The 25104-nt window shown below is 41.9% G+C and overlaps 1 protein-coding gene across 7 annotated transcripts in view; it reads left to right on the top strand.

Annotated features, from left to right (window-relative positions):
• The first annotated feature begins 1786 nt into the window (after window positions 1-1786).
• The window catches only part of LOC124233886 (zinc finger protein 169-like), a 57803-nt gene continuing 34485 nt past the window's right edge, over window positions 1787-25104 (top strand). For 2 of the 7 annotated variants that reach the window (XM_046651159.1, XM_046651155.1), the window contains exon 1: window positions 1787-1860. The gene's annotated coding sequence lies outside the window, so the exon portion shown is untranslated. Of the gene's footprint in view, window positions 1861-4169; window positions 4295-14221; window positions 14275-25104 lie in introns of those variants that run through there. The other 5 variants (XM_046651156.1, XM_046651160.1, XM_046651161.1 and 2 more) reach the window with 4 other exon arrangements.

Below are 25104 nucleotides of genomic sequence, written 5' to 3'. Positions count from 1 at the left end.
TTTCTCCCCAAAGCCCCCCAGTACATAGTTGTATATTCTTAGCTGTGGGTCCCTCTAGTTGTGGTATGTGGGACGCTGCCTCAGCGTGGCTCAGTGAGCAGTGCCATGTCCGCACCCAGGATTCGAACCTACGAAACACTGGGCTGCCTGCAGCGGAGTGTGCCAACTTACCCACTCGGCCACGGGCTGGCCCCTGATTTTTCTTTTTATATTTTTTTTGTGAACTAGTTTAATTCCCCAGATAAGTAACTATATTCTTAAGCATTCAAAACTGTTCTGAAATCACCTCAGTTTTCTCCCTTTCTTCCTGTCTCACTTGCTTCCTTCTTACTTTATTGACTTTCCCCTTTAGTTCCATTCAGCTGACTTGCATCACTGTGACATGATTATTATAGTTTTGTATTAAAATGCTAATAAAGCAAATTCAGCTGTATTATTTATTACCATTTTCTTGATATCACCAATATAGTCATCCAGATAAATATTAGAATTACTTTATGGTGTTGAAAATACTATTTTAATTGGATTATATTAGATTTATAGCTCATGAGAGACCTTGAATTTAGGCTTCTTTTAAAATTTTATATAAGAATATGTGTAATTCGGCATACATAATGGGTGCAAAAAAGGAGTGATGCAAGATTTCGGAAACATATGTGACATGCTTCTCCCCCAAATTTATTATAAAAATTATCTCAATCAAGCATTTAGGTCTAATTTTGCCCCATTTGAGGCAAAAAACCTTTTTGAGTACTTTCCTCCAGGCCGTGTGAATGGTGCAGCTTTCCCCCGCCTGGCGGGAACAGGCGCCAGTCCCGGCCCCTGCAGCGCACAGCTTCCCTCAGGCGGCGCAGGCGCGCTGGGCGGCGCTCAGACGCCGGAGGCCCCTCCGCTCCGGTTCCCGCGGCCTGAAGCTTCTCTCGGCCGGAGGAAGCGAAGGGCTGCCCTGGCTGTGCCCCAGCCCTCAGGGTTCACTGCTCCTCAGTGTCTCACGTCCAGCGCCTTCGAACCAGCTGTTGCATCTATTTTGTCCTTTTTAAAGCTCTTTTAGGCAGGAGGCTACTCTGGTTCCTGTTACTTCATTTAGAGAAGAAGCAAACAGGAAGTAACTTGAAAACACTTCTGTCTGTTCCCAGAAGGGTGTATTTCTACAGAGACTCTTGTTCTGTTACATCTAATCAACGGTTTCTGTTGGTAAAACAGTTTTAATTATTGTAGCTTTAAATGTCTCCACGTTTAGTTTCTCCTCGGTTTTCTTCGAATTATTGTTTTTTCCATAAACTTCAGAATCTTCCTCTTTAAAAAGGAAAAAGGGCAGGACCGTCGGCGTTTTTCAGAAGTGCATTCACTCCGCGTCGTCACTTAAACGTAAAAGCCCGGCGGGAGTCCGCACCAGGGAGGACGAGCACACATCCAGGTGACCAACGTCTTCTTTTTTTTAACAGCAATTTAAACGAAAATTACAAGAACCTGTAGGTTAAAAAGAAAACTCGTAGTGCTCACCTGAGGCCCCATTCTCACGTGCCCGAAAGGCCGTTTGACTTGACTTGTCTGACTTCCCCAGATCCCGCAAGAGCCCAAGCGGCTGTGGCGCGGTCCCTCGAGCGCGGGCCCGCGGCGCTGAGGAGATGACGACCAGCGCCACCAAACTCCGGGTCAGCGACGAGGCGTCTGCGCGGTCGAGCCCGCGCCCGGGGCATTGTGGGGAGCGTAGTTCCGCGGCCCGAGCTTCGGGGCATTGTGGGTAATGACGCGCCCCGCCCCGGGGCATTGTGGGTCGCGCAGGCCGGCCCGGAGCATTGTGGGTGGTGCGTCCCGCCGTGGTCTCTCAGAGCGGGCTGACTGCGCTCGGGCGCCGGGGTGAGCGCGCCGACTGTGGCCGCCCTCTCTGGGGAGGGAGGGTCAGGAGAGCCGGGCGAGAGCGGCGGGGGAGGGCCCGCTGCGGTGGCCGGTTCCTTGAGATCTGACTGTCCGGGCGGGGTCGGGTGCGGTCCGCCCGGGATCTCGGGTCGCGCTCCGTCCGCCGCGCCGGGGGCCCAGCCTCCTGTCCTGGATTTGGGGGACACGAGCTGCCCTGGCTCGGAGCAGACGTCCCACTGCTGGGGCGCGCGGCCGGGCGGGGTCCCCCGTGGTGATGGGGGCGCCGCTTGGCCTCAGGGCCCGGCTTTTGGGGGAAGGCTTGGCCTGGGCCGGACCCCCAGACGTGCCTTGATGGTGGGGGGCGGCGAGGGCCGAACGACTTGAGTCAGCGGCCTTGGGGCCCGCGAGCTCCTGGGGGAGTTGAAGGGCCTGGCGGGGTCGGACATCCGGGGTTGCGCGGGGCGTCCCTGTGTCCAGACCGGCGACTGCCGCAGCGGTCTGGCTCATCCGGTGCCGGGGCCTTCCGGGAGCATGAGGGGGGAGCGGACCCCGGGGCAGGGCACTTTCTCCAAGCCCCAGGGGGCTGCCTGCTGAGCCCCTGAATTACTCGGGCTGGGAGAGGGCGTGGGGGTTAGACATCCAGGCTTAAGTTCTTCTTATCAGCCTTCATGATGAAAACACCGCAAACGTACCCAGGAGTAGCCGCGAAGTTCCATGGATTCGCCGCTCAGATTGACCACTTATCGATGAGAGTTCTGTCCTTTCTCCCCCAAATCCGCAGCCCCAAGTGTGCATCTCTTTGGGTGCATCTGCCACCCCCTGACTGTGGCCCGCGGGCCGTCCTTCCCTCCCCTGCCTCGTTCTGATACCTTACTTTAATGAGGGTCTCCAGCCTGCCGCCTGGGCTCGGAGAGAAGCCTGAGGCTGGAGATGCTTCTGCTGTGCCCTGGTCTTCCCTGGAGCTCTCTGCTCCCCACCCCCCACACACCCAGGGGCGATCCAGGAGGGGAGAACGCCTAGGGGCCTGGCAGCCCGTCTCTGGTGGGCACCGCTTCCTTGTGTTCTGGTGACGTTTTCCCCATAATGGAGAGTGATTGCTTTGCTCCTCGATTCTTGGGCCTTGTAACGTCCCTTCTGGGGCTCAGAGCTGCAGGGTTCCCAGACAGCCAGGCCTGTACTTAAAGGGGCACATCCCTGCACAGGGGTCCTCCTGGGGCGCATCCCCCTGCCCTCATTCAGGGGCTTTCCAGCATCTTCAGGGAATTCTCCCGCGTTGTTTCTGTCCACCTGCTTCACAGGGTTGTCTCCTCGGGTCTTTGGAGTGCTGGCAAAACAGTGGTGCTGAGAAGTGCCGTTTTGAAAGCCTTCTGTTCACTGCCATATCGTATTTCCTCAGCCGTCTTGCACGTTAGCTAGTAGAAGTCTCCTTTTATGGAGAGCGAAGGGGGGTAGTAGAGGATTAAGTAGCTTCCACTTTGGAGCTGGCTGTTCTTTAACTTTCAGAGTTTTAATGAAAATTTCAAAAGAGGTGTACTGTTTTTCGAGTTTGTCTCATACATCTAATGCTGATAAAGATAAGACATTCGTTCACTTTCTCCTGATCCTTGATCTCAGCTCCTAATGACATTAACTTGTGTTGGTGACATTAATGACACTAACAGAAGGTGGGAATCAGACCTTCCAGTGTTTGCAGTCCACTCCCCCTCCCACCTTAAAGTTTTTTCCACATTCCTTATTTTTGGGGTGTGGAGTTACTAAATTTAAAATTTATTATGCTAATTTTACAGATACAGCCAAAAGTAGTGGCATGTTGAAAGAGCGTCTATGTGCTCCCTCACTCGGCTTCAGCAGTTGTCAACATTCTGCTCTTCCCCTCTTCCTTTTCCTTTTCTCTGCTGAAGTATTTTGCAGCAATCCCAGATATCATTTTACCTGTGAATACTTCAGTATGCATCTCTTTTGAATAAGGACTTTAAAGAAAACAACCTTTCTACCAAATGTCACACCCAAAAAATTAAGCAAAATTCCTTGATGTCATCTAATACGCAGGCTGTGTTCAATTTCCACAATTGTCTCAAAATTCCTTGCTACAGTTTAAATCGTACTCTTTCAACAACCCAGGTAAGAGGCATGTATTGGGAGAGTATTTGGAATTCTGCCTTCTGAATACCTGCTTCCCCTTTTCACCCATTCTGGCCTTGCTGATCTTTGTTAATGGCGTGATTCCACCCCTTGGCTCATGCTGCATGACCACAGGGTTCTCCTTGCCTCCTTGTGTTTTCCAGGTTTCCCACTAATCTGATGAGCTGTTCAGTCCTGTCAGTTCTTCTTGCCCTTCTCCTGTCCCCTCGCCTTTGTGTTGGCTCAGCAGGGTCATGATTTCTTCCTCAGTTGTTACCTCGTCTCTGCTCTCCTTTATGACGAACGTCATCAAGTGAGTTGTCTACATTTGATAAATCCAGTTTTCCTCTGCTTAGTCTCTGTTAAATTCCAGATGTTTGGGATTTTTCTAGATAACTTCCTGAGTTCTTATTTAATTCCATTCAAGTCAAAGAACAAATTATATATAATGTTAGTCTTTGTAAGTTTGTTGGGAGTTATTTCATGACCCAGCATATACTGTGTCTTGGTGAATGTACCATAGGCTCATGAAAAGAATATATTCTCTCGTTGTTGGGTGTTCTAATAAAATGTTAGGTCAAGTTGGTTGATTTTTATGTTCAGATCTTTTATTTCCTTACTGGTCTGTCTAGTTATTTTTATCAATTTACTTAGCAGTAGTTATTTTATCAATTGCTGTGACAGAGCGTTAAGTTCTCCAACTAGGATTGTGGAATTGTCCATTTCTCCATTAATTCTCTTAATTTTTGCTTCATCTATTTTGAAGCACTGTTAGAAAATGGATATACATTTACCTTTGGTATATTTTCCTGATGAATTGACCCTTTTTTTTAATTATGAAACATCTCTTTGTATCTCTGGTAATACTCTGTTTTGAAATATACTTTATCTGATATTAACAAGCCACTCCACCCTTCTTGTGTTTACTGTTTGTGTGCTGTAACTTTTTCCATCCATTTTCTTTCAGCTCACCTATTCCTGTGTATTTAAAGTGTGTTTCTTGTAGATAACCTATGGCAGGGTCTTGTTTTTTACACAATCTGACAATACATTCCTTTTCGTTAATTGGTGAGTTTATTTCCTGTAATTATCAATATAGTTAGGTTTAGGTCTCTCCTTTTACTCTTTGTTTTCTATTTGTTTTTTGTTCCTCTCTTCCTATTCCTGCCTTCTCTGGGTCGTTTATTTATTTTTTGGAATTTCATTTTAGTTTAATTGCCATTTAGCCATACTGTTTTGCATTTTTACTTTTTATTTTTAGTGTTTGCTCTAGATATGACAGTGTACATCCATAACTTTCACAGTTTATTTAGAGTTAGTGTTGTACCAGTTCATGTAAAATAAGGGATGTGCAATCCTCTACCCCATCACTTTATGCTATAATTGTCATATGTATTGCATCTACTTATGCCATCAATCACACAGTGTGATTTTATTATTTTTGCTATAAACAGCCATGTGTGTCTTTTAAACTTTAGGAGAGAAACAAAGAGTCTTTTCTGTGTATGAATGTATTTATCATTTCTGGTGATCTTCAGTCATCACAGAAGATCCAGGTTTCCATTTGGCATCATTTCTCTTCAGTCTGAAGGAACCATTTCTTGTAGTGCATCTCCGCTGCCAAGAAATTCTCCTGGTTCTCTCATTAACCTTGGTTCTTTGGGAATGGCTAGATCATAGGTGTATGTTTAACATTATAAGAATGTGCCATACTGTTTTCAAAACTTGTTCATTTTACTCTCCTACAAGCATTGAAAGAGAATTCTCTTGCTTCGTACTCTTTCCAGCCCTGAGATTGTCTGACTTTAAGACATTTTAGTTGATACAAAGTTTATTAAGTTATTAAGTTTATCTGTTTTTTACTTCTTTTCCAATCTTTATGTCTTTTCATTCTTTTTCTTCAGTTTTTGCTTTGTGTCTCCTAATCAAATGTTCTATAGAGCTGGTGAGATCAGACATCCTTTCCTTCAATATTTTACCATTAAGTATGATATTAGCTCTAGGCTTTTTGTAGTTGCTTATTTGTTAAGTTGAGGACATTCCTTCTGTCACTGGTTGGCTGAGAGTTTTTAATCATACGTCACCATTGAATTTTGTCATTTTTTTCCCATATCTCTTGAGGTGATTTTTCTCCTTTATTCTGTTAATCAAAATAATTGAATTGGTTGCTTTTCAATTGTTAAACTAACATTGCATCTCCTGGATAAGTCTCACATGTTCATGACATATTATCCTTGTATTGCTAGATTGGACTTGCTAATATTTTTAAAGGATTTTTGCATAAGGGATATTGGTCTGTAATTTTCTTTCTTGTAATCTCTTTTTCAGATTTTGGTATCTGGGTTATACTGGCCTCATAAAGTGAATTGGGAAGTATTCCCTTCTCTTCCTACTTAAGTATTTGATAGAATTTATCAGTGACCCTGACTTTCATTTCTGATAAAGTATAAAATTATGATTTTAATATCTTTAGCAGATATAGGGCTATTCAAAATTTCTATTTTAGTTTTGATAAGTTTTGTTTTGAAAGGAATTAGTCCATTTCATCTAACTTTTTATTTATTTGTCTATTTTTTGCTGTGGAAGATTCACCCTGAGCTAACATCTGTTGCCACTCTTTCTCTTTTTGTTTGTGGGCTGCTGCCACAGCATGGCCACTGACGAGTGGTGTAAGTCCACACCTAGGAACTGAACCTGGGCCGCCAAAGTGGAATGTCCCAAACTTTACCACTAGGCCATTAGAGCTAGTCCTCATCTAACTTTTTAGAACTTTGGCCCTACAGTTTTTTTTTTTTTTAATTAGAGAATTTAATTCATATATAACATATATTACATACATTATTCTTACATTAATTACTAACACATTTGGGTTTAGACCTACCGTATTGCTTTTTGCTTTTTCTCCATTCTGTTTTGTTTCTTTCTCTCTCGTTTTAAAACTTTTTGAGTTAACTATTTTTTTTATTAAGGTTATGAAAGTTAACATCCTTGTGAAATTACAGTTGTACATCATTATTAGTCTTGTTGTAGGTACACCACTTCACCCCTAGTGCCCTCCCCCCACCCCCCTTTCCCCTGGCAACCACCGATCAGTTCTCTTTGTCCATATGTTAACTATCACCTATGAGTGGAGTCATACAGAGTTCGTCTTTCTCTTCTGGCTTATTTCACTCAACATAATACCCTCAAGGTCTGTCCATGTTGTTGTGAATGGGACGACTTTGTCCTTTTTTATGACTGAGTAGTATTCCGTTGTATATATATACCACATCTTCTTTATCCAATCATCAGTTGCTGGGCACTTAGGTTGGTTCCATGACTTGGCTATTGTGAATAATGCTGCGATAAACATAGGGGTGCATGGAACTTTTGGAATTGCTGATGTCAGGTTCTTAGGATAGATACCCAGTAGTGGGATGGCTGGGTCATAAGATATTTCTATTCTTAACTTTTTGAGGAATCTCCATACTGTTTTCCATAGTGGCTGCACCAATTTGCATTCCCACCAGCAGTGTATGAAGGTTCCCTTTTCTCCACAACCTCTCCAACATTTGTCACTCTTGGTTTTGGATATTTTTGCCATTCTAACAGGTGTAAGGTGATATCTTAGTGTAGTTTTGATTTGCATTTCCCTGATGATTAGTGATGATGAGCATCTTTTCATGTGTCTATTGGCCATCTGTATATCTTCTTTGGAGAAATGTCTGTCCATGTCCCCTGCCCATTTTGTAATTGGGTTGTTTGATTTTTTATTGTTGAGTTGTGTGAGTTCTTTGTATATTATGGAGATTAACCCTTTGTCAGATAAATAACTTGTGAATATTTTTTTCCCAATTAGTGGGCTGTTTTTGTGTTTCAATCCTGTTTTCCCTTGCCTTGAAGAAGCTCTTTAGTCTGATGAAGTCCTATTTGTTTATTCTTTCTATTGTTTCCCTCATGTGAGGGGTTATGGTGTCTGAAAAGATTCTTTTGAAGCTGATGTCGAAGAGTGTACGGCCTATATTCTCTTCTAGAAGACTTATTGTTTCAGGTCTAATCTTTAGGTCTTTGATCCATTTTGAGTTTATTTTAGTAAATGGTGAAAAAGAATGGTTGATTTTCATTCTTTTACATGTGGCTGTCCAGTTTTCCCAGCACCATTTGTTGAAGAGACTTTCTTTCCTCCATTGCAGGCCCTCAGCTCCTTTGTCGAAGATTAGCTGTCCATAGATGTGTGGTTTTATTTCTGGGCTTTCAATTCTGTTCCATTGATCTGTGCACCTGTTTTTGTACCAGTACCATGCTGTTTTGATCACTGTAGCTTTATAGTATGTTTTGAAGTCAGGGATTGTGATGCCTCCAGCTTTGTTCTTCTTTCTCAGGATTGCTTTAGCAATTTGGGGTCTTTTGTTGCCCCATATGAATTTTAGGATTCTTTGTTCAATTTCTGTAGAGAATGACATTGGAATTCTGATTGGGATAGCATTGAATCTGTAGATTGCTTTAGGTGGTATGGACATTTTATCTATGTTTATTCTTCCAATCCATGTGCATGGAATGTCTTTCCACCTCTATGTCGTCGTCGATTTCTTTCAAGAAGGTCTTGTAGTTTTTGTTGTATAGATCTTTCACTTCCTTGGCTAAATTTATCCCAAGGTATTTTATTCTTTTTGTTGCGATCGTGAATGGGATTGAGTTCTTGAGATCTTTTTCTGTTAGTTCCTTGTTAGCATATAGAAATGCTACTGATTTATGTATGTTGATTTTATACCCTGCAACTTTGCTGTAGTGGTTGATTGTTTCTAATGGTTTTTCTATGGATTCTTTGGGGTTTTCTATATATAAGATCATGTAATCTGTGAACAGTGAGAGTTTTACTTCTTCGTTGCCTATTTGGATTCCTTTTATTTCTTTTTCCTGCCGAATTGCTCTGGCCAAAACCTCCAGTACTATGTTGAATAAGAGTGGTGAAAGTGGGCACCCTTGTCTTGTTCCTGTTCTGAGAGGGATGGGTTTCAGTTTTTGTCCGTTGAATATGATGTTGGCTGTGGGTTTGTCATATATGACCTTTATTATGTTGAGGTACTTTCCTTCTATACCTATTTTATTGAGGGTTTTTATCATAAATGGATGTTGGATCTTGTCAAATGCTTTCTCTGCATCTATTGAGATGATCATGTGGTTTTTGTTTCTCATTTTGTTAATGTAGTGAATCACGTTGATTGACTTGCAGATGTTGAACCATCCCTGTGTCCCTGGTATAAATCCCACTTGATCATGGTGTATAATCTTTTTGATATATTGCTGTATTCGGTTTGCCAAAATTTTGTTGAGGATTTTTGCATCTATGTTCATCAGTGATATTGCCCTGTAGTTTTCCTTCTTTGTGTTGTCCTTGTCAGGTTTGGGGATCAGGGTGATGTTGGCTTCATAGAATGTATTAGGGAGTGCTCCATCTTCTTTTATTTTCTGGAATAGTTTGAGAAGGATAGGTATTAAATCTTCTTTGAATGTTTGGTAGAATTCTCCAGAGAAGCCGTCTGGTCCTGGACTCTTATTTTTGGGGAGGTTTTTGATTACTGTTTCTATTTCTTTACTTGTGATTGGTCTATTCAGATTCTCTGTTTCTTCCTGATTCAGTTTGGGTAGGTTGTATGAGTCTAGGAATTTATCCATTTCTTCTAGGTTGTTCAATTTGTTGGCATATAGCTTTTCATAGTATTCTCTTATGATCCTTTGTATTTCTTCAGTATCTGTTGTGATTTCTCCTCTCTCATTTCTAATTTTATTTATTTGAGACTTCTCTCTTTTTTTTTTTAGTGAGTCTGGCTAAGGGTTTGTTGATTTTGTTAATTTTTTCAAAGAACCAACTCTTTGTTTTATTGATCCTTTCTACTGTCTTTTTTGATTCAATATCATTTATTTCTGCTCTTATTTTTATTATTTCCCTCCTTCTACTGACTTTGGGCTTTGTTTGTTCTTCTTTTTCTAATTCCGTTAGGTGTCGTTTGAGGTTGTTTATGTAAGATTTTTCTTGCTTATTGAGGTGAGCCTGTATTGCAATGAATTTCCCTCTTCGGACTGCCTTTGCTGTGTCCCAAATAATTTGGTACGGTGTGTTTTCATTTTCATTTGTCTCCAGATAATATTTGATTTCTTCTTTAATTTCTTCAATAATCCATTGTTTGTTCAGTAGCATGTTGTTTAGCCTCCACATTTTTGACCCTTTCCCAGCTTTATTCTTGTAGTTAATTTCTAGTTTCATAGCATTATGATTAGAAAAGATGCTTGACATTATTTCATCCCTCTTGAACTTATTGATGTTTGCTTTGTTTCCCAAGATATGTTCTATCCTTGAGAATGTTCCATGCGCGCTTGAGAAGAATGTGTAACCTGCTGTTTTTGGATGAAGTGTCCTATATATATCTATTAGGTCCATCTGATCTAATTTTTCATTTAATTCTATAATTTCCTTGTTGATTTTCTGTCTGGTTGATCTGTCCATTGGTGTTAATGGGTGTTGAGGTCCCCTACTATTATTGTGTTGCTGTTGATGTCTCCTTTTAGTTTTGTTAATAGTTTCTTTACGAATTTTGGTGCTCCTGTGTTAGGTGTGTATATATATTTATAAGTGTTACGTCTTCTTGGTGGAGCGTCCCTTTTATCATTATATACTGCCCCTCTTTGTCTTTCTCTATCTGTTTTGCTTTGAAGTCTACTTTGTCTGATGTAAGTATGGCAACACCTGCTTTCTTTTGTTCATTATTAGCTTGGAGTATTGTCTTCCATCCCTTCACTTTGAGTCTGTGTTTGTCTTTGGGGCTGAGGTGTGTTTCCTGGAGGCAGCATATTGTTGGATCTTGTTCTTTGATCCATCCTGCCACTCTGTGCCTTTTGATTGGAGAGTTCAATCCATTCACGTTTAGAGTGATTATTGAAACATGGGGGCCTACTGTTGCCATTTTATCACTTGTTTTCCGGTCCTTTTGCATTTTGTCCTGATGGAGAGCTGTTACTTTGTGTTATTGTCCTTCTGCTTATCTCCTTTGTTCTGGATTTTGTATCCCCTTTCCTTTTTTTGATTTTTCAGGAATGAGGTTCTTCCTGAGCATTTCTTGGAGAGACGGTTTTGTGGCGATGAACTCTCTTAACTTTTGTTTATCTGGGAAAGTTTTTATTTCTCCATCGTATTTGAAGGATATTTTTGCTGGGTAGAGTATTCTTGGCTGCAGGTTTTTGTCCTTCAGAATTTTGAATATTTCATTCCAATCTCTTCTAGCCTGTAAGGTCTCTCCTGAGAAATCTGCTGATAGCCTTATGGGGTTTCCTTTGTAAGTTATTTTCTTCTGCCTGGCTGCCCTTAGTATTTTCTCTTTGTCGTTGACTTTTGCTAGTTTCACTACTATATGCCTTGGGGTTGGTCTTCTTGCATTAATAAAGTTTAGAGATCTATTGTTTTCTGTCACATGAAGTTCCATCTCTCCTCCCAAGTTTGGAAAGTTCTCAGCTATTATTTCTTTGAACAGGCCTTCTGCCCCTTTCTCCTTCTCTTCTCCCTCTGGTATACCTATAATCCTTATGTTGCATCTCCTAATTGAGTCAGATAATTCTCTGAGACTTTCTTCATTTCTTTTTAGTCTTAGTTCTCTCTCCTCCTCTGTCTGCAGCATTTCTATATTCGTATCCTCCAAATTGCTAATTCTGTCCTCCATATTATCTGCTCTACTGTTCAGAGAGTCCAGATTTGTCTTAATCTCATCCATTGTGTTCTTCATCTCCAGTATTTCTAATTGGTTCTTCTTTATAGTGTCAAGCTCTTTTGTGACATAGCTCCTGAACTCATTGAGTTGTCTATCTGAATTCTCTTTTAACTTGTTGAGTTTTTTAATAATGGCAGTTTTGAAATCATCGTCATTTAGGTCATTGTCTTTGGGATTGTTTTCTGGGTGCTAATCATTTTCCTTATGTTCTGGAGATTTAATATATTTTTTCATACTGCTTGATGGCGTGGATTTGTGCCTCCGCATAGGGATAGAGTTTAGTCACTGCTTCCACTTGTTGCGACTGGTGTGGGGGGGTGCAGCTGTTTAGACTGCACCAACCAGGAACCCTGTCAGCTGTTACTGACTGGACCTGGACCCCTCCTCGTAGTCACAGTGGTCCTGTGGGGTCCCTCGTTGGTTGTGGGGGCAATCGCAAGGGGGCCTCAGGCTGCTGGTGCCTACTGTTGCAGCCCACTTAGACGTGCTCCCTCCTTGTGGTCTGCAGCGGTGTTGTGGGCTTTCCCAGCAGCCAGGAGCAGGATCACCTATAATTGCTGCTTTGTCCCTAAAAGAGCCCACAAGATCACACTTGTCCACTATAGGTCCCAGCAGAGCTATGGGTATCTTCTGCAGTCTGTCGTTAGCTCACCTAGCTGTGCTACTTTTGCCCCAGGGCCTTCCCACCTGGCGATTGCCAGTCGGGACCTCTCCACTAGTGCTGTGCAGAGGCTATCGTAAAGGCTGCTGTAGGAACCTGGAGTTCCCCCCTGGGCTACGTAACCATTTCACCGGAGCTCCAGTCTTCCCCACTCCACTCTCATGGGATCTCTGGGAGACCCTTGCCTCGTCTGGGACATGGCCAGAGTCCGTGGGCCTGGCAGTGGCTTCTAATTCTGCTCTAGGGAGCTTCCTGGTGTTCCGAATGCTGGGCGGGGCCTCCCTGCCAATGGCGAGCAGAGGCCCTCCCTGCTGGCGGGGTGCAGGACCCTGGAGCATCCCCACAGGCCACAGAGCTGGGTGTTGGAGCTCCACCCAGTCCCCAAGCACGTCCACGGGAAGTCCGGGCACCCCTTGCACCGACCAGTACACCGGAGACTGTGGGCCCAGCGGCAGCTGGCGGTCTGGTGCAGTGCCAGGGAATCCACCCGCCAGGAGCTTCCCTTTGTCCTGAATTCTGGGCGTGGCTTCCCTGCTAATGGCGAGCAGAGGCTTTCTCTGCCGGGGAGGTGTGGGACCCCGGAGCCTCCCCCCGGGCTGCAGAGCCGGGCGCTGGAGCTCCAACCATGTCCCCAAGCACGTCTACGGGAAGTCCGGGCACCCCCTGCACCGACCTGTGTGCCTGAGACCGTGGGCCCAGCAGCAGCTTGCGGTCTGGTGCCGTGCCGGGGAATCTGCCCACTGGGAGCTTCCCTTTGTTCTGGATTCTGGGCAGGGCCTCCCTGCTAATGGCGAGTGGAGGCCTTCCCTGCCGGTGGGTGTGGGACCCTGGGGATTCCCCCTGGGCTTAGATGTAATCGCGGGGGGCTTGAGTAGGGCTGTTGTCACCTGTTTCCACCATCGCTCCACTGGTGAGTGCACACTCCCGCCCTTGGTGTGTGGCGATGCTATGGGGGAGTCAGCTGGAAGAGAGCCTCCTGCAGGAACTAGGCTGTCTGGGGGTCAGGGGTTGGGGGTCGGAGAGTTTTCACCTATTTCCACCTCTTAGGCGTCTTGAGATGCTATCTGGATATCCTTAGTTAATCGGTGAATGTCCAGTTAGTTGTAGATTCGACAGGGAAGAGACAAAGAAGACCACTCACTCCGCCATCTTGGTCCCACCTATTAGCACACTCTTATTGCAATTGTCCTCTTAATTGGGTTGGTACCCAGTGTAGCTGTTTGCTAGGCTCATGGGCGTACAGTTGTGATAGGCCTGAGGCCAACAAGGCTGATGTCAGTTCTCTTAGGAGTGCAGCTGAGTAGGGCTAGCCCTTGGCATGGAGGCCCTCAGTAGTTTCAGGCTTTGGAAGATGGGGCTGATCCTTTTTATGGCTGTTTGTGAAACACAAGTCTTCTGCTGCTGATAAGCCTCCCCCCCCCCCCCCACCCCCCGGATCACATACACTGTCAGCACAGTCCTGGTCCGTGCACAATTCTCAACCCCCTGGAGCGTACCCCACCGCCACAATGCAGAGGCCCCCACCTCTGCCCCAATGCTCCCCACAGTTCACCAGGTCTTCACACAGGCCCTGCCCAACAGAGGCAGACATCTTTGCCTGTCTGTAGAGGATCAAGGCATTCAGTCAATGCAGGCTGAAAAGTAGCCTGAGGGCTTGCTGTTAGGTGGGGCCAGTCCCTAGGGCGGGTTGCCTGCCCTGGCTGACCTGGATTAAATCTGTGCTCTAGTGGGTGTGGCAGACCCCTGGGCTAACAGCCCAAGGGACGCACCTCAATGGCCCCCACCTGTGTCCATATCAGCACGCCTGGACCAGCTCAGAACAACGGCCCCCACCAATGTCTCAGTCTCCGGAGAGGATCCTCCTCTCACCAAGATGCCCCCAGAGCCCACCAGGTGAGTCTCGTTTTACCAAAGGACAGTCAGCCTTCTCTCTGGTGATTCTAGGTTGCTGCAATGAGTGAGTTTGTGTGTGGGCCCTTTAAGACCCGGATCTTTTTGGCTTTTGGCCGATAGCTTTTCTGGGGTGTCATCGCTGCAGTTAATAGCCAGCAAAGCCAGGCAGTAAGACCCCCTCTCAGTTGGGCTGAGTCCAAAGGATGGTTATAGCGGTATTGCCCCCGCTCCAGACCTCACTCCTCCAGGGAGGGCTCGTACCTTAGGTTGGCTCCCACCTGGCCAGCTGAGATGCTCTGCTGCTCCTAAAGGTGGCTTTTTTCCTCTCTGGCCAGAGTTACTGCCTCTTCTGCTTTCATCAGGACTGTCCCTTATTGTGGGGGTTCTTTTTATCCAGTTTTCAGTTTTCAATCCAGGGTGATTCTTCCTAAAATTGTTGTAACCTGGTTGTGTTCATGGGAGGAGGCGAGTTCAATGTCTGCTCACAGCGCCATCTTGATGAGAACTCCCTACAGTTTGTTTTTTAAATAGGAATCCCTTATTGTCCTTTTAATGCCTGTAAGATTTGTAATGATGTTCCATCTTTCATTCCTGCTACTATTTGACCTTTTTTAAAAAATTATTTCTTAAATTTAATCATGCTTCTTAGGGATCTAACAATTTTTTTTTGGAGAGATTTGACTCTCTTTTATTCTTTTTTATTGTGGTAGAAAACATGTAACATATATTTACCCTCTTAATAATTTTTATGTGCATAGTACAGTATTGTTAGGCATATCCACATTGTTGGATCTCTAGAACTTTTTCATCTTTCGTGAGTGAATCTTTACCCGTTGAACATCAACTTCCTGTTTCCCCTCCCCTCCAGCCCCTGGTTAACTACCATTCTACCTTCTGTTTCTGTTACTTTAGGTACCTCGGATAAGTGGAATCATGTGATTGTCTTTTTGTGACTGGCTTAATTCCCTTAGCGTAATGTCATCAAGGTTCAGCCATGTTGTAGCATATGGCAGGAGTTCCTTCCTTTTTTAAGGCTGAATAATATTCCATTTTATGTATAGACCACTTTTTCTTTATCTGTTTATCTGTTGATGGATGTTTAAGTTGCTTCCACATCTTGGCTAATGTGGGTGTACAAATATCTGAGATCCTGTTTTCAATTCCTTTAGATACATATCCAGAAGTGGGATTGCTGGATCATATGGTAGTTCTAATGTTAATTTTTTGAGGGACTTCCATACTGTTTTACATGGTAAACAGTGTGGAATAGTAATAGTAAACAGCTGCACCATTTTACATTCCCAATAACAATACGTTAGGGTTCCAATTTTTCCATGTCCTTGCATTTCCCTGATAATTTGTGATGGTTAGCATCTTTTCATATGCTGTTGACCATTTGTATCTCTTCTTTGGAGAAATGTTTATTCAAGTCCTTTCCTATTTTTTAGTCAGGTTATTTGTCTTTTGTTAATGGGTTGTGGAAATTCTTTATATATTCTGGATATTAACCCCTTATCCAATGCATGTATACCTTAGACATATTGCGGGTTCGGTTCCAGACCGCTGCAACAAAGTGAATATCACAATAAAGCGAATCACACAAATTTTTTGGTTTTCCAGTGCATATAAAAGTTATGTTTACTTTGTATCATATTAATTGTACAATAGCATTATGTCTAAAAAAAGCAATGTACATACCTTAACTAAAAAATACTTTATTGCTAAAAACTCCTAACCGTCATCTGAGCCTTCAGCTAGTTGTAGTCTTTTGGTGGTGGAGGGTCTTGCCTCGATGTTGATGGCTGCTGGTTGATCGGGTGGTCATTGCTGAAGATTGGGGTGGCTGTGGCAATTTCTTAAGACAACAATGAAGTTTGCTGCATTGATTGACTTCTTTTCATGAATGATTTCTCTGTAGCATGTGATGCTGTTAGGTAGCATTTTACCTACAGTAGAACTTCTTTTGAAATTGGATTCAGTCCTCTCAAACCCTGCTACTGCTTTATCAACTAAATTTATGTAATATTCTAAGTCCTTTGTTGTCATTTCAACAGTTTTCACAGCGTCTTCACCAAGAGTAGATTCCATCTCAAGAAACCACTTTGTTTTCTCATCCATAGGAAACAACTCTTCTTCTGCTAAAGTTTTATGAGATTGCAGCAATTCAGGCACATCTTCAAGCTCCACTTCTAATTCTACTTCTCTTGCCGTTTCCATCACAACTGCAATTACTTCCTCCACTGAAGTCTTGAACCCCTCAAAGTTATCCATGATGATTGGAATCAACTTCTTCCAAACTCCTTTTAATGTTGATATTTTTTATCTCCTCCCCTGAACCATGAATGTTCTTAATGGCATCTAGAATGGTGAATCCTCGCCAGAAGGTTTTCAATTGACTTTTCCCAGATCCATCAGAGGGTTCACTCTCTACGGCAGCTATAGCCTTACAAAATGTATTTCGTAAATAATGACTTCAAAGTTAAAATTGCTCCTTGATCCTTGATCCATGATCCGCAGAATGGATGTCATGTTGGCAGGCGTGAAAAAATTAATCTCGTTGTACCTTTCCGTCAGAGCTCTTGGGTGACCGGGTGCATTGTCAATGAGCAGTCATATTTTGAAAGGAATCTTTTTATAGAGAGCACAGGCAGAGTAGATTAAGCATAATTCTTAAGGGCCCTGGGTAAGTATTGGCTTCAACTTAAGGTCACCAGCTGCATTAGCCCCTAACAAGAAAGCCCATCCTTTGAAGCAAGAATTGACTTCTCTTCTCTAGCTATGAAAGTCCTAGGTGGCATCATTTTCCAATATAAGGCTATTTTGTCTACATCAAAAATCTGCTGTTTAGTGTGGCCACCTTCTTTAATGGTCTTAGCTGGATCTTCTGGATAAGTTACTGCAGCTTCTACACCAGCACCTGCTTCCTCAGCTGGCACTTTTATGTTATGGGGTTGGCTTCTTTCCTTAAACCTCATGAACCAACCTCTACTAGCTTCAAACTTTTCTTCTGTAGCTTCCTCACCTCGTTCAGCCTTCACAGAATTGAAGAGTTAGAGCCTTGCTTGGAATCAGGCTTTGGTTTAAGGGAATGTTGTGGCAGGTTTGATCTATCCAGACCACTGAAACTTTCTCCATATCAGCAATAAGGTTGTTTTGCTTTCTTATCATTTGTTTGTTCACTGGAGTAGCACTTTTAATTTCCTTCAAGAACTTTTCCTTTGCATTCACAGCTTGGCTAACTGTTTGGAGCAAGAGGCCTAGCTTTCAGCCTGCCTCAGCTTTCAACATGCCTTCCTCACTAAGCTTAATCATTTCTAAGCCTTTTTTTTTTTAAGTTGAGGTCATAATAGTTTATAACTGTGAAATTTCAGTTGTACATTATTATTTGTCATTCATCATATAAATGTGCCCCTTTACCCCTTATGCCCACCTGCCAAGCCCCTTCCCCTCTGGTAACCACTAATCTCTTTTCTTTGTCCATGTGTTAGTATATCTTCCACGTATGAGTGAAATCATATGGTGTTTTTCTTTCTCTGTCTGGCTTGTTTCGCTTAACATAATACCCTCAAGGTCCATCCATGTTCTTGTGAATGGGATGATTTGGTCTTTTTTTTTAAGGCTGAGTAGTATTCCATTGTATATATATATACCACATCTTCTTTATCCATTCATCAGTTGGTAGGCACTTGGGTTGCTTCCACATCCTGGCTGTTGTGAATAATGCTGCAATGAACATAGCGGTACATAAGTCTCTTTGAATTGTTGATTTCAAGTACTTTGGATAAATACCCAGTAGTGGAATAGCTGGATCATATGGTATTTCTATTTTTAATTTTTTGAGAAATCTCCATACTGTTTTCTATAGTGGCTGCACCAGTTTGCATTCCCACCAGCAGTGTATGAGGGTTCCCTTTTCTCCACATCCTCTCCAACATTTGTTATTTTTTGTTTTGGTGATTATAGCCGTTCTAATGGGTGGAAGGTGATCTCAGTTTTGATTTGCATTTCCCTGATGATTACTGATATTGAACATCTTTTCATGTGCCTGTTGGCTGTCTGTATATCTTCTTTGGAAAAATGTGTGTTCATATCCTCTGCCCATTTGTTGATCGGGTGGTTTGTTTTTTTGTTGTTGTATGAGTTCTTTATATATTTTGGAGATTAACCCCTTGTTGGATATATGACTTACAAATATTTTCTCCCAGTTAGTTTGTTGTCTTTTCATTTTGTTCCTGATTTCCTTTGCGTTGCAGAAGCTCTTTAGTCTTATGAAGTCCCATTTGTTTATTTTTTTCTTTTGTTTCCCTTGCCCAAGTGGACATGGTATTTGAAAAGATCCTCCTAAGGCCAATGTAAAAGAGTGTACTGCCTGTATTTTCTTGTAGGAGTTTTATGGTTTCAGGCCTTACATTCAAGTCTTTAATTTGTTTTGCACTAATTTTTGTGGATGGTGGAAGATAATGGTCTACTTTCATTCTTTTGCATGTGGCTGTCCAGTTTTGCCAACACCATTTATTGAAGAGCCTATCTTTTCTCCTTTTATGTTCTTGGCTACTTTCTCGAAGATTACGTGTCCATAGATGTGTGGTTTTATTTCTGGGCTTTCAGTTCTGTTCCATTGATCTGTGTGTCTGTTTTTGTACCAGTAACATGCTGTTTTGATTACTATAGCTTTGTATAGTTTGGAAGTCAGGGATTGTGATGCCTCTAGCTTTGTTCTTTTTTCTAGGGATTGCTTTAGTTATTCAGGGTCTTTTGTTGCCCCATATGTATTTAGGATTCTTTGTTCTATTTTGGTGAGGAATGTCATTGGGATTCTGATTGGGATTGTATTGAATCTGTTAATTGCTTTAGGTAGTATGGATGTTTTAACTATATTTATTTTTCCAATCCATGTGCATGGGATATCTTTCCATTTCTTTATGTCATCATTGATTTCTTTCAATAGTGTCTTATAGTTTTCATTGTATAGGTCTTTCACCTCCTTGGTTAAATTTATTCCTAGATATTTTATTATTTTTGTTGTGATTGTAAATGGACTGTATTCTTGAGTTCTCTTTCTGTTAGTTCATTATTAGAATTTAGAAATGCAACTGATTTTTGTAAGTTGATTTTGTACCCTGAAACTTTGCTATAGTTGTTGATTATTTCTGATAGTTTTCTGATGAATTCTTTAGGGTTTTCTATGTATAAAATCGTGTCATCTGCAAACAGCGAGAGTTTTACTTCTTCGTTGTCAATTTGGATACCATTTATTTCTTTTTCTTGCCTGATTGTTCTGGCCAAAACCTCCAGTACTGTGTTGAATAAGAGTGGTGATAGAGGGCATCCTTGTCTTGTTCCTGTTCTCAGAGGGATGGCTTTCAGTTTTTCACTGTTGAATATGTTATCAGCTGTGGGTTTGTCATATATGGCCTTACTATATTGAACTACTTTCCTTCTACACCCATTTTATTGAGAGTTTTTATCATAAGTGGATGTTGGATCTTGTTAAATGCTTTCTCTGTTTCTATTGAGATGATCATGTGATTTTTAATCCTCATTGTGTTAATGTGCTGTGTCACATTGATTGATTTGCAGATGTTGAACCATCCCTGTGTCCCTGGTATACATCCCACTTAATCATGGTGTATAATCCTCTTAATGTATTGCTGTATTCGGGTTGCCAATATTTTGTTGAGGATTTTTGCATCTATGTTCATCAGTGATATTGGCCTGTAATTTTCCTTCTTTGTGTTGTCTTTGTCTGGCTTTGGGATCAGAGTGATGTTGGCCTTGTAAAATGTGTCAGGAAGTATTCTGTCTTTTTCATTTCTTTGGAATAGTTTGAGAAGAACTAGTTAAATCTTCTTTGAATGTTTGGTAGAATTCTCCAGAGAAGCCATCTAGTCCTGGACTTCTGCTTTTTGGGAGGTTTTTGATTACTATTTCAATCTCTTTCCTTGTGATCGGTCTATTCAGATTCTCTATTTCTTCTTGAGTCACTTTGGGGAAGTTGTATGATTCTAAGGATTTATCCATTTCTTCTAGGTTATCCAATTTGCAAGCATATAGTTTTTCAGAGTATTATACTCCTCTGTATTTCTGTAGTGGCTGTTGTAATTTTTCCTCTTTCACTTCTAAATTTATTATTTGAGCCTTCTCGCTTTTTTTCTTGGAGAATTTGGCTAATGGTTTGTCAATTTTGTTCATCTTCTCAAAGAACCAGCTGTTAGTTTTGTTGATCCTTTCTACTACTTTTTTTGTTTTCAATTTAATTTATTTCTGCTCTAATTTTTATTATTTCTCTCCTGCTGAGTCTGGGCTCTGTTCTTCTTTTTCTAATTTTGTTAGGTATAGTTTAATATTGCTTATTTGAGATTTTTATTATTGAGATGGGCCTGTATTGCTATAAATTTCCCTCTTAGGACCACTTTCACTGCAGTCCGTAAGAGTTCGTGTGATGTATTTTCATTTTCTTTTGTCCCCATTATTTTTTTTAAAGATTTTATTTTTCCTTTTTCTCCCCAAAGCCCCCCGGTACATAGTTGTATATTTTCAGTTGTGGGTCCTCCTAGTTGTGGCATGTGGGATGCCGCCTCAGCATGGCTTGGTGAGTGGTGCCATGTCTGCGCCCAGGATGTGAACCGGTGAAACCCTGGGCTGCGAAAGCAGAGTGCGTGAACTGAACCACTCAGCCACGGAGCCAGCCCTGTCTCCAGTATTTTTTTATTTCCTCATTGATCCAATGGTGGTTCAGTAGCATGTTGTTTAGTCTTCACATATTTGTGACTTTCCCAGCTTTTTTCTTATGGTTGATTTCTAGTTTCATAGCATTGTGTTTGGAAAAGATGTTTGATATGATTTGAATCTTCTTAAATTAATTGAAGCTTGACTTGTTTCCCAGCATATGATCTGTCTTTTGGAATATTCCATGTGCTCTTGAGAAGAATGTATATTCTACTGTTTTTGGGTGGAATGTTCTGTATATATCTATTAAGGCCATCTGGTCCAATTTTTCATTTAGTCCTCTATTTCCTTGTTGAATTTCTGTCTGGATGATCTATCCATTGATGTAAGTGATGTGTTGAGGTCTCCCATTGTTATTGTGTTGCTGTTAATTTCTCCCTTTAGGTCTGTTAATAGTTGCTTTATTCAATTTTGGTGCTCCTGTAGTAGGTGCATATATATTCAGTAGTGTTATGTTCTCTTGGTGGAATGCCCCTTTTATCATTATACTTGCCCTCTTTGTCTCTCATTGCCTTTTTTGTCTTGGGTCTGCTTTGATGTAAGTATGGCAACACCTGCTTTCTTTTGTTTGCCATTTGCTTGGAGTATTGTCTTCCATCCCTTCACTCTAAGCCTATGTTTGTCTTTAGAGGTGAGATGTGTTTCCTGGAGGCAGCATATTGTTGGGTCTTGTTTTTTAATCCATCCAGCCACTCTGTGTCTTTTTGCTGGTGAATTCAATCCATTTACGTTTAGGGTTATTATCAATATATGGGGGCTTAATGCTGCCATTTTATCACTTGTTTTCTGGTTGTTCTGTATTTCCCTTGTTTCTTGTCCTGTGTATTTTGAACTGCCAGTTTAGTTTGGTAGTTCTCTATGATGGTTTTCTTAGTTTTCTCTTTATTTAACATTTATGTCTTTGTTCTCATTATTTGTTTAGTGGTTGCCATGAAGTTTGTATAAAAAATCTTGTAGATGAGATATTCCATTTTCAGATAACGTCTTATTTCCTTCATCTAAGCACGTTCCATCCCTTTTCTCTTCCCCTTGTAAGTTATTGTTGTCACACCTTCTTCCATTTTGAGGTTGTAGTTTAAGATGACGAGATTATATTGGGGCTGGCACAGTGGCATAGCGGTTAAGTTCATGCACTCCGTTTTGGTGGCACGGGATTTGTGGGTTTGCATCCTGGGCATGGATCTATGCACCGCTCATCAGGCCATGGTGTGGTGGTGTCCCATATACAAAAAATAGAGGAAGACTGCCACAGATGTTAACTCAGCAACAATCTGTCTCAAGCAAAAAAGAGGAAGATTGGCAACAGATGTTAGCTCAGGGCCAGTCTTCCTCACCAAAGAAAAAAAGAGAGAGAGAGAAAGATTATAGTTATTTTTGATGTTTTTTTTTCCTTTATCTTTAGTGGTATAACTTTGTAAACCCTTTTTTTCTTTTTCAGGTATGATGGCCCTCTTGATCATTTTTTGAAGGGGAGGGTCTTGTGGTGATGAACTCCCTCAGCTTTTGTTTCTCTGGGAAAATTTTTATTCCTCCCTCATATCTGAAGGATATTTTCACTGGATAGAGTATTCTTGGCTGAAAATTTTTGTTTTTCAGAATTTTGAATATATTCCACTCTGTCCTAGCCTATAAGGCTTCTGCTGAGAAATCCGCTGAAAGCCTGATAGGGGTTCCTTTCTAGGTTATTTTCTTGTGGCTTGCTGCCCTTAATATTTCTCTTTTTGTCATTGACTTTTGCCAGTTTTACTACTATATGCCTTGGAGAAGTTCTTTATGCACTGATGTAATTAGGAGTTCTTTTAGTTTGTTTTACTTGTAATTCCATCTCCTTCCCCAGGTTTGGGAAGTTCTCAGCTATTATTTCTTTCAACAAGCTTTCTGCTCCTTTCTCCATTTATTCTCCATCTTGAATACCTATCATCCTTATGTTGCGTTTCCTAATTGAGTCAGATATTTCTCAGAGAATTTCTCCATTTCTTTTTAGTCTTACGTCTCTCTTCTCCACTGAAACATTTCTATGCTTCAGTACTCCAAACTGCTAATTCTGTCCTCCATACTATCAACTCTGTCATTCAGGGACTCCAGGTTTTTCTTCATCTCAGTCATTGTGTTTTTTATCTTCATCATTTCTGTTTGGTTTTCCTTTATTGTTTCAACCTCTTTTGTGAAGAATTCCCTCTGTTCATTAATTTTATTCCTGATTTCATTGAACTATCTTTTTGAATTTTATTATAATTTGTTAAGTTTTTTTATGATAGCTACTTTGAATTCTTTGCCATTTAGATCATAAATTTCTGTGACTTCGGGATTGATTTCTGGGTGCTTGTCATTTTGCTTTGCCCTGGGATATTAGTGTACCTCTTCATATTATTTGATGGGGTGGATTTGTGCTTTCACATATTGGTAGTATATGGTCACAGATTCCACCTGCCACCACCGTCAGGTGTGTCAGGAGCTGTGTATTCTGGGCCTGCCATGCTCTCTGGCATCTGTGCCTGTTCTTTGGAATCTACGCTAACAGGGCCTGTCTGTGATTGCCTGCTTGCAGCTGTTGCTTTACTGATGTATGCGCAGGCCTTCTCACAGGGGTCCCTTGCTTTGGTGGACTGGCCCAGCTGGTGTGCTGGGCAGCAAAAGGGGCACTTTGTTTCCCCCTTGCGATCCTGGGGGCATTCTCACTATCTGCTCTCCTGGGGATCTGGCTTGATGAAGACACCACTGCTACAGCTTAGCCTCCTCTGTGTGGAGCTTACCCACACAGCTGAGAGGCAGTTCAGAGGGCGAAGGCATTTCCGTGGAAAGCCGTCCCTCTCCTCTGCTTCTTAGAGCCGCTTGCAGTCCCCTGCCCTAGGTCACTCCTAGGGAGGGAGGGGAGATCCCCTTACCTCCTTCCACTTCTTCCCTGGGAGTCCAGCACCTCCACCTTCAGACGTATGGGTGTGTGGGTCTCTCAGACGTGTCTTGTGTTGTGTGAATGTCCTCTGTTGGCTTATGAATGTCCTTTTCATTGTATCTTAGAGTGGAGAGTCTAAGGGAAGGACTCACTTGGCCATAATGCTGACATCACTCTTCATTCTAAGCTTTTGATTTAAAGTGAGAAATGTGTCGCTCTTCCTTTCACCTGAACACTTACAGGCCATTGTAGGGTTATTGACTGGCCTAATTTCAATATTGTTGTGTCTCGGGGAATAGGGAGGCCCGAGGCGAGAGAGGGAGACAGGGGAATGGCCAGTTGGGAAAGCAGTCAGAACATACACAACCTTTATCCATTAAGTTCACTGTCTTATATGGGCATGGTTCGTGGAGCCCCCCAAAATTGTAATTGTAACATCTAAGATCACTGATCACAGATCACCCTAACAGATATAACAATGTTGAGAAAGTTTGAAATATTGTGAGAGTTACCAAAATGTGGCACAGAGACACAAAGTGAGCAAACGCTATTGGAAAAATAACATTGATAGACTTGCTCAACACAGAGTTGCCACAGACTTTCAATTTACAAAAAAATGTAGTGTCTGCAAAGCACAATATAATGGAGTTTATGGTTTGCATCTATTTTCTCCCATTCCACAGCTTGCCTTTTCACTTTTGATTGTTTCTTTGCTGCACAGAAGTTCTTAAGTTTAATGTAGTCTCACTTGTGTATTTTTGCTTTTGTTGCTCAGGCTTTTGGTGTTATGTCTAAGAAATTATTGCCCATTCTGATGTCATGAAGCTTTTCTCCATGTTTCCTTCTAGGAGATTTATAGTTTCAGGCCTGGGGTTTAGCAATTGTAATCATTTTCATATAATCAATCTTTGGCTTTTTAAATTCCCTTTGTATTTCAATTACAAATTCTCATTTCTATGTCACTGATTTTTCTTCTTTATTACTTATTCTTTCTTCTTTTTTTTTCCTCTTCCTTTCCAAACTTAAGGTAAGAGTTGAGTTTCTTTTAATTAGTTAAAGCCTTTTTTTCGGTGCACTTGTTTAAAGCTATAACTTTCCATTTAAGAACTGCTTTAGCTGCTGTATTAGTTGCTAGGACTGCCATAACAGCATCACAGACTGGGGGGCTCAAGCAACAGAAATTTATTTTCTCACAGTTCTGGAGGCTG

The sequence above is a fragment of the Equus quagga genome, unplaced genomic scaffold, assembly GCF_021613505.1.
Source record: "Equus quagga isolate Etosha38 unplaced genomic scaffold, UCLA_HA_Equagga_1.0 268.2_RagTag, whole genome shotgun sequence".
In the NCBI taxonomy this organism is placed as follows: domain Eukaryota; kingdom Metazoa; phylum Chordata; class Mammalia; order Perissodactyla; family Equidae; genus Equus; species Equus quagga.
Note: the sequence above shows the minus strand (reverse complement) of the source record. Positions and strands in the feature narration are given on the sequence as shown.